Raw genomic sequence first — 8,216 nt, forward strand, 5'->3', positions numbered from 1 at the left:
TATCCCTGTTTTCAAAAATACCCTTTAAGAGAACTGCTTACGCTCTCACGCTCCAAATTGTACACTTCCAGTATTTTAATCGACTCTTCCATTATTTGAGTATAAGAGAAGTTCTCTGAAGGCAGTTTCAATTCAGCAATTCAGCACTTTCATAAATATCCCTATAAGGATGACTTTCAGTTGAAATTGCTTTGAATTGCAAATTGTTTATTTGTTAGACTTTATCTAGCATATTGCTACATTGTATAGTATATTTTATAAGAAATATACTGTTATTAATAAAAACGTTGTTATTTTGGTAAGATGGGTTCAGAACATTCACAGTAAAGTGTCGAATTGACTAAGTCAAACACAAATTAAAAAATGCATGTATTCTAAGCAAAACTTTCCCTTTCATATGTGGTCTTACAAAGGGAAAAAATAAAAAAAAAATTCGAATTCGCATCTCTGAAAAATGGACATAATCTTTTGATTGATAAGAGAACTGGATATATCTGCGACGATTTATATAAATAATATTATGTTCTAAATAACTTGTTAATTAGGAACAAAATATATCACGAACCGGTCCTATAAGCTGACGAGAATACAACCACTTTAAATATTTTAATTTTAATCTTATTTTTCCCTTCGATTGGGTCATTCGAATACTGGGCAACTCAAATATTGCCGGACTGATATATCTGGATATCCAAGCAGAAGAAATTGCGGACTGTGTTTAAGATGAGCCAGTAGTCTTAAAGAGGGTAAAAACAACCAAAACTGCCGGTACCCAAAACAGCTAGAGTCCGTCCTATCATACCGCTCAATAACATGGAAACATCATCCAAGTCAAACTGAAAACAAATCCCAACAGTAAGAGCGGGCATTGCAGAGAAATTTTACTAAAAACACTAAACTAATCAAACTGTCCACTTAATTTCACGTGCAACATAATTAACACTTCCAAGAAGAAGAGCAAATTGCTCGAAGACCGCACCACACTCCACAGAATGCTCAAGTTTTGCGCAATTTCTATGATGACAAACGGCATCATCAACGTTGATTTCTGGGAAAACGGGAAGCGGAATGTACTTCAAATTAAAAATCGCAAAACATGCCGCTCCCCCGCGAGCGCTCCGCAGCAAACCCTCACTTCAAGCGAGCTTGTTGAGTCTGCTGTACATTAACAAGCCTCTGCCCAGCCATGGACATCAGTCGTACGCGAAGACGGGCACCATGGCGATGCCGTAGCGGGCGGTGTGTGTGTGTGGGCCCCCCGCTCAACGCATTAAACGCAGCATTACGCAGTTTAAAAATGAAATTAACATATTTTAAAAATGTCTGCAATTTATTTCATTACCTACTTTTCCTAGCAAATCTCTTGTCGAGTGCCGAAGTGGCGCTACTTTACTTTCATTTTCTGACTATGACTCCGACTCCGGCTCCTCCCCTCCACCAAGTTCAGCTCTGCCCACTCGGCTCAGATGATGCGCCGTCTGCCTCATGGCCTGCCGCGTCTGTCTGCATATGCATATCACTCACTGCTCGCTACTCACCGCGGTATGGGGCGGTGGTTTTGTTGGTGTGAGTGTCTTCACTATTTGGTGGTTGTTGCTGTTGTTGTTATTGCAGCAAACGCTGCTAAATAAGACGAATGCCCTACTTTCATCATATTTCACGTTGGCCGCGCTATGACAAATCGCTCGCCATTCCCGACCTCGGCAACAACATTGCCTCCGCCCTCGCTCTGCTGGCGCTGCAGCTTCTACTTTGCTAGAAGGTAGTCAGGCTACGCTCGTTATGCTTATGAATTCAACAACGCGAAAGAATTTTTCAAGTGCCTCAACTGCAACACAGCCACACAAACACACGCCTACGTCATGCCTAAACTCCCGTGCGAACCGAGACACCACACCACCACCAACGCACAACCCTCGCAAGTGCTGAGAGTGCTCGAGGAAGCATGACTGTATGATGGACTATTGCATGTGAATAGACAATGGCCAAGTATGTGTAAGCGTCGCACACACACACACACACCAACAACACACATACATATACATGTCAGCTATTTAAAATGATTTTCGCAACAGCGCTGAATTATCTTTACTTTGGTATTTATTATTTTACATTTTTTGCGCTCGCATATTTCTGCGTGCATGTTTTTATTCACAGCAGTGAGTAAATGTATGAAAATGGTTTGCGATTTAATGAAGAAAAAACGGCGTTGGCAATGGCAGCCGAGCTCGTCATAAATGTCATCGAGCGCTCGTGCAGCTTAAGTCAAATAAATGAGTCTGCTTTTAGGCGTTCGCCATGCAGTTTGCGCTACATTGGACAGCAGGGCAGCACTTGTTGGGTAATATGCAACTCGAAGACTCCACTAGACACTTGCCTTTGCCTATTCCATGGAAATTAATGCTTCTGACATTGAAGCGTTCTCTGGGGTTAACTAAGACAAATGGCGGGCGATTAAATGCGGTCCTGCTCGCTGATGTCAAATATTATTTTAAATAGAGAAACAGAAAACTGGTTTTTATTCAACTTTAATAGCTTCTTGTTTGAATTTCCTGGGCGGTTGGAGCTTTTGAAGGCGATGAAAGCTTCTGAAGCACAGTCAGCGAACTCCGACTGCGCTTCAGACAATCTTTGGCTAAGCGGACCATTTTAGATATAAAGTTCTGAATGTGTCTTGGCTGTAATTCTTCTCCTTATCTTCAAGGACTTTTCATCAGTAAGTTTCTTCCAGAAGAATAGAACATTCTTTGGCAATTAACAATAAAACATTTGAATTATCTTTAAAAAAATGGATCTATCGATCTTGAAAATACATAATAACATCAGCTTTTCATGGTACACCTCAACTTTTAGTGATTTTGAAGAGTCTTTAAGATTCAGTTATAACAAAAAAATATTTCTGAAGCGTTTCTTTTCCAATACTTTGGAGCTGGAGTGCGAAATCCAGCATTTTTCATGCATTTTTAACAGCGCTATCAACAGCAGTATCAACACAGCGTTGGTCACAGGCGTGCCATCTGCAAACTCGGCACTCTAAACTCTCCAACTCCCCGCCTGTCAGCGCAACGATTCTTATCGCACACTTTGTGACAAATATTCATTGTTATTTGCATTTTCTCATATGCCATATTTTGTTGCTGTTTTACTACAAAGCACGTTTGTGAACGCGTGAATATTTGAACGCGTGTGTGTTGTTGTTGTTGTTGCCTGCTGCGTGGACACCCGCAAAGTGTTGTGGCTACGAATTCCTCAACAATGCTATTTATTGTTTTTGCCATACTTGTTGTTTTGCTGTTTGTGCGTTAGAGACACCAGCAACCCCCGCGTTGCTAGTTGACACAAGACCTTCCCCTTTTCTTTTCTCCTTTTTCTTGCTCAACTCTACTGCTCTACCGTCTACTTATCGCCGTGCCCAGCGCGACAGCGCGCTGTCTCCGGCTTTCATTCATTTGCCGCCACCAAGGCATAACCACAGGCGTTTTTACTCGGTCCGTTAATGGGTGTGTGTGATCCCATATGTATATGAGAAAAAAATGCGTGTGTCGCGCGCTGATTTGCATGCGTGCACGCTCGAGAATGTCCTTTCAAATCACTTTATTTCACTTTTCATTCTATTTGCGCACATTTTTCATCGGCAATAATGAACATTTCTCCGTCATCCAGCTGTGGAGGCTACGCCACCAAGTTAACGTCTTCTACTTCTTGCTCGGTTAGTATGGCAGACAGACAGTCGGTTGTGGCAATTGTCTGAGCGTGAAAGTCTTTGTCTCCGGCGCTGCTGCGACTGCCTGCCTGCCAGTCATGGTCTGACAAATGGTAATAGAGAAATTGAAAAGAAAAACGTCAAGTCAATGGAAATGTGTAATGTAAAGTGCGGAGTTTCGTGGCGCATTATGTGTTTTATGTGAGCTTGAGCTGGCCATTTCGCCATTTCGCCTCGCATTTTCCGCAAGCTCTTCACAATGTCGCCGCCATTACTACATTGCTTCCACGTTTGTATTAGCATAGTCGAGCTGCTTTCTTGTAAAACTTTTATGCGTTTCTGTCATGAAATGTTGTTAAGTGCAGTTATCGAATTAAGTGTGTAAGCGATTACGCCACCCCCACCGGAGACGTCCGCTCTCCACCGCTGTCCACTTTATTTGTAATATCTTTTATTTCCTTTTTTATTCCGCACAATATTGAACTGCATTTTTATGGCCAATAATTTGGGGTTTAAAGCGGAGGCATTACTAATTTTATTACATTGCTGACAATGTAATTGCACAAACGCTTAAATAAGTCACCAAATCGTTCAATGACTCTCTTAGCAGGGCTAATTTATGGGGGTAATCAAGGATTTGAGGAAGAAATTGTGACGAATCTGTGTGTTTTCCCTTTCCTAGCCCAGAACTTTAATGGTAATAAATGCTTATCAGAAACCTGTTGATATTTCAAAATTATGTGGACTCCTAATGTTTATTATTCTGTAATTCAAGACTTATGCAAACGTTATCTTTATATGTTTAGAACAACTTATGACTGTCTACAATGAGTCCAATTTCAATTGAAGAGACCCTGACGTAATCTGTAGTGCTCTCGATAGATAAAATTTTGAGCCTAGAACTCAGCTCAGCTTAGAGGATAAGGATTTCATTAGTTTTATTCCGAAACTCCGGGGAACGACGAGCATTCTCCAGAATATGCGATGGAACCTCAACATCGAAGAACTGTCTCCAGTTTTCTAAGTCTTCCACAAGACTAAAGTGTCTATTGAACACATTTTTTACGTACTAATTCTTCAAGCGAAAATTAAATGATTTCACATAGTTCCAAAAATAGAAATTAATAAATCGCTCAACAATGTACAGTGCCACATCTCAATTTTATTTGCAAATATGTCAATCAGACCAATTACAGATAATATTAGCTCTACTCGTGCAACTGTCTAACAGTACACGAACACGTTTAACGCGCGAACATAAGTGAATTCGTCTCTCAAAAAGCACTTTCCCAATCAACAGTCACAGTCCCAGTCCCAACCGTTTAATAGCAATGAATGAGTGATGAAATTGTCAGGCGCTGCAAAAAATTTGAAAATTCAACGCACAAACACGAACACACACTTGCAAATCGAAAAATTAATTACACATTCAACGAAAAAAAATCTGGGCCATTATGGAATGAGGCATGAAATCGCGAAGCGCCACACACACCTTCGCACAAGCAAACTCGTTAAAAGCGAAAAGCATTCCCCGCGGTAAATGTTGGCCAAACAATTAATGCAAATGTACTACTCACAGCCGGAGAGAGTATTTATTCGATATGAAAATGCCGTTATGTCATTTGTGTGTGGCACAATGAAATGGGATTGAAAGTGAATTTGTGATTTCCTGCAGGGCTTTCGTATTTCCATAGATATGACAGATGTATCGAAATCAGACGGCTTAACATGCCTACGATTAGCTCAATTAGCATTTTTATAGAAGCGTGAACATTGAAAAAGGTTTAAAAAACATACACGCGTGTATTAGAGTTGTGCATATAAGAATTTAGTTACGATCCCGTTTTACTGGATCCCGATTAACTTTCGAAACAGAAATCATAGCTCAGAAAGTACTCAACCAAATTTGGTGCATAATAGTTGGTTTTCTTATTCTTTCGGCATCCTGATGTTACTGTTGTTACGGGAAAACGGTCAAAATCGGTTCGCAACAATTTAATAATCAATTCAATTATTTTACTTTATAATAAAACTGAACTGACCATATCCCCTGCAGAAAAAATGAGAACCTGTCCAAAAAAATACAGTTGTGAGCCAAGCTATTCGCATGTGGTTTAAAACCGGTTGCAGTGAGAGATCAATCTTATAGCGTTCTCTTATCTCAAAAAAAATTTATCATTTATTCTACTCTGTACTCGAGTTTTCAAGATCTGAGTGACAGTTGACCAGCATAATAGGAAGACATATTATCGTTCTTCTATCATGTTCTTCTATCAATAAAAAAATATTGCTAGACTAGGCAGTGTAAAAATTGTAGAACCAATCGGATGGAACTACGTCACAACTGTCCACTACGGAACCGGTAAAAGTCAAAAGCCGCCAAAGCATTGCCTAGGTATTAAGCAAAAACTAATACTATCGTTGAAATAGCTAGTTCTTTCCTAGTCCTTTGGTGCAGGGTCGAACTTCTATAACTCGAACTCTTGAATTGGCAGTGGAAGTCAAATTTCATACAAATTACCTTCCAAGTCTCTCTTACTCGAAGTTTTTTTTTGTGAATTATGGTGATTCGAGTTAGGGAAGTTCAACTGTACATAAATCAAGAATCAATGAAGATATCAGAATAAAACATTGCATTATTATTCCATTGTAGATGTGGCATTGCTGATTTAGAAATTGTCAAATCGGTGTATAACTCTGCAAGGCCCCTGATACTGAACATAAGAACATCAGTGCAATTGATAATTTTTTACTGTGAATATAGATAAATTTCTCAGATATTTTATGGTCTCTCAAATAGTTACTATTTGGTTTTTCATATATATCTTAGATAGGACTAAGTATAATATTGGATATAATGTAGCTTTGTGACAAAATATTTGAAATAGAAGCGAATTATCCCAGTCTCCATAAAGTATATAATGATTTTCCTTACTCTAGAGGACTTTTTGTCGAATATAAATTTGAAATCGTATGTTATATTAAAAAAAAATGACTATGAACCTGAACTTAGCCCTTTTTTAGTTGTTAGAATTTTATTATAACTGAAAGTAGATTTACTATGTAAGCACTATGTTCTTATTTGCAAAGCTTTTCGACGTTAAATAAACAGCAATAAACCGGGACATTCAGTTCTAGCAAGTAAATGTGGATTTACATATTATAAAAGTAGAATAATATAATAAAGGTGGATTTAGCAGTAAATATATAGACTAAATATGCATGTGGGTAAGTATAACGTGCGAACACTCCAATGGCTAACAATACTCGTACGTAATCACCTCGTCATTTTGAACATTAATCTCTTTAAAAATTTAACGAAGAGCCGAAAAAATAAAAAAATATTGATGAACTATTTGAGATTTTAAAGTAATGAAAATCGTATGAAATGATTTGAGGAATCTAAGCCTTAACAACCTTAAATCCTTCAGCGTCTTTCAAAGTATGACTATTTTAGTTATGAGTTCTGAAAACAAGTAAATGCCAAAGCGTGTCTAAACCAAGAGTATATTGATAGTAATAGTATATTGACATGAAGAGAAGTGATAATGATTTAACAGACATTAATTGTCATATCTTTATATTATTAGCGAAATTATAAAATAAAAAAAAAAAATAAAATTAAAAAAGCATATATTTAGAACAAAATACAGTCGTGTACAAAGTAGCCCGAACTAATTGGGTACGTGATGCGCTTGATGTTATGTTAGAGCTAAGTAGCGCTTCGCAACACATTTTCATGCAGCAAACAACAGTTATGCTCATAGAATCAAATCTGTTCTGTTACTTGTTTTAATTTCTGCTTTCTTTGTTGCTGTTGCTGTTGTTGTTGTGTGGCAAGTGTGAAAACTTAGTGGCGCATATGCATACGCGCATTTTAATTATGCACATTCCATTCGAGACAATGCATGCGACTTCGCAGCTTGACATGCATACGCACACACACCAGCATACTCGTGTGTGGAGCGCCCGAGGCATTGTGTGCACTGAAATGTGCACCGCATTGTACGCTTTGTTTACTTTTCATTTTCATGCGCGATACAAGCAAAAGTTGCGCTTCAGCAACAGCTATAGCAACAACAAAGAGCACACAAAAATCATAATAAATGTAATAAAATTGGGTGAGTATGAGCGCATTGTCTGCAAATTTGTATTCTTCCCTTTTCGATTCGCGCATGCATTAATACATGCTCGTTTAACTTGGCACCGCGTTGGCTCCACTGAAAGTAAACAAAATGTCTAAAAGTTTGCCATTGTCATTGTCGCGAGAAGCTGTGATGAGAAACCACCGAGAATATATGTATATATAATATATTCTTCTTATCTATTACAAACCTAATATCAATTTCATTCACGAAGGTGCGATATATCGAAGTACCATACTAACTCTGTCTCGTTTTTTTATTTCTCGAGTGATATTATATTCCATAATATTTTAATAACAGCTGGCAATTATTAAATGTTCTCTCTCTAACATACTCACCTCACATCTCTTTCTCATCAATCTAACCTC

Source organism: Zeugodacus cucurbitae, chromosome 2, assembly GCF_028554725.1.
Source record: "Zeugodacus cucurbitae isolate PBARC_wt_2022May chromosome 2, idZeuCucr1.2, whole genome shotgun sequence".
Taxonomy (NCBI): domain Eukaryota; kingdom Metazoa; phylum Arthropoda; class Insecta; order Diptera; family Tephritidae; genus Zeugodacus; species Zeugodacus cucurbitae.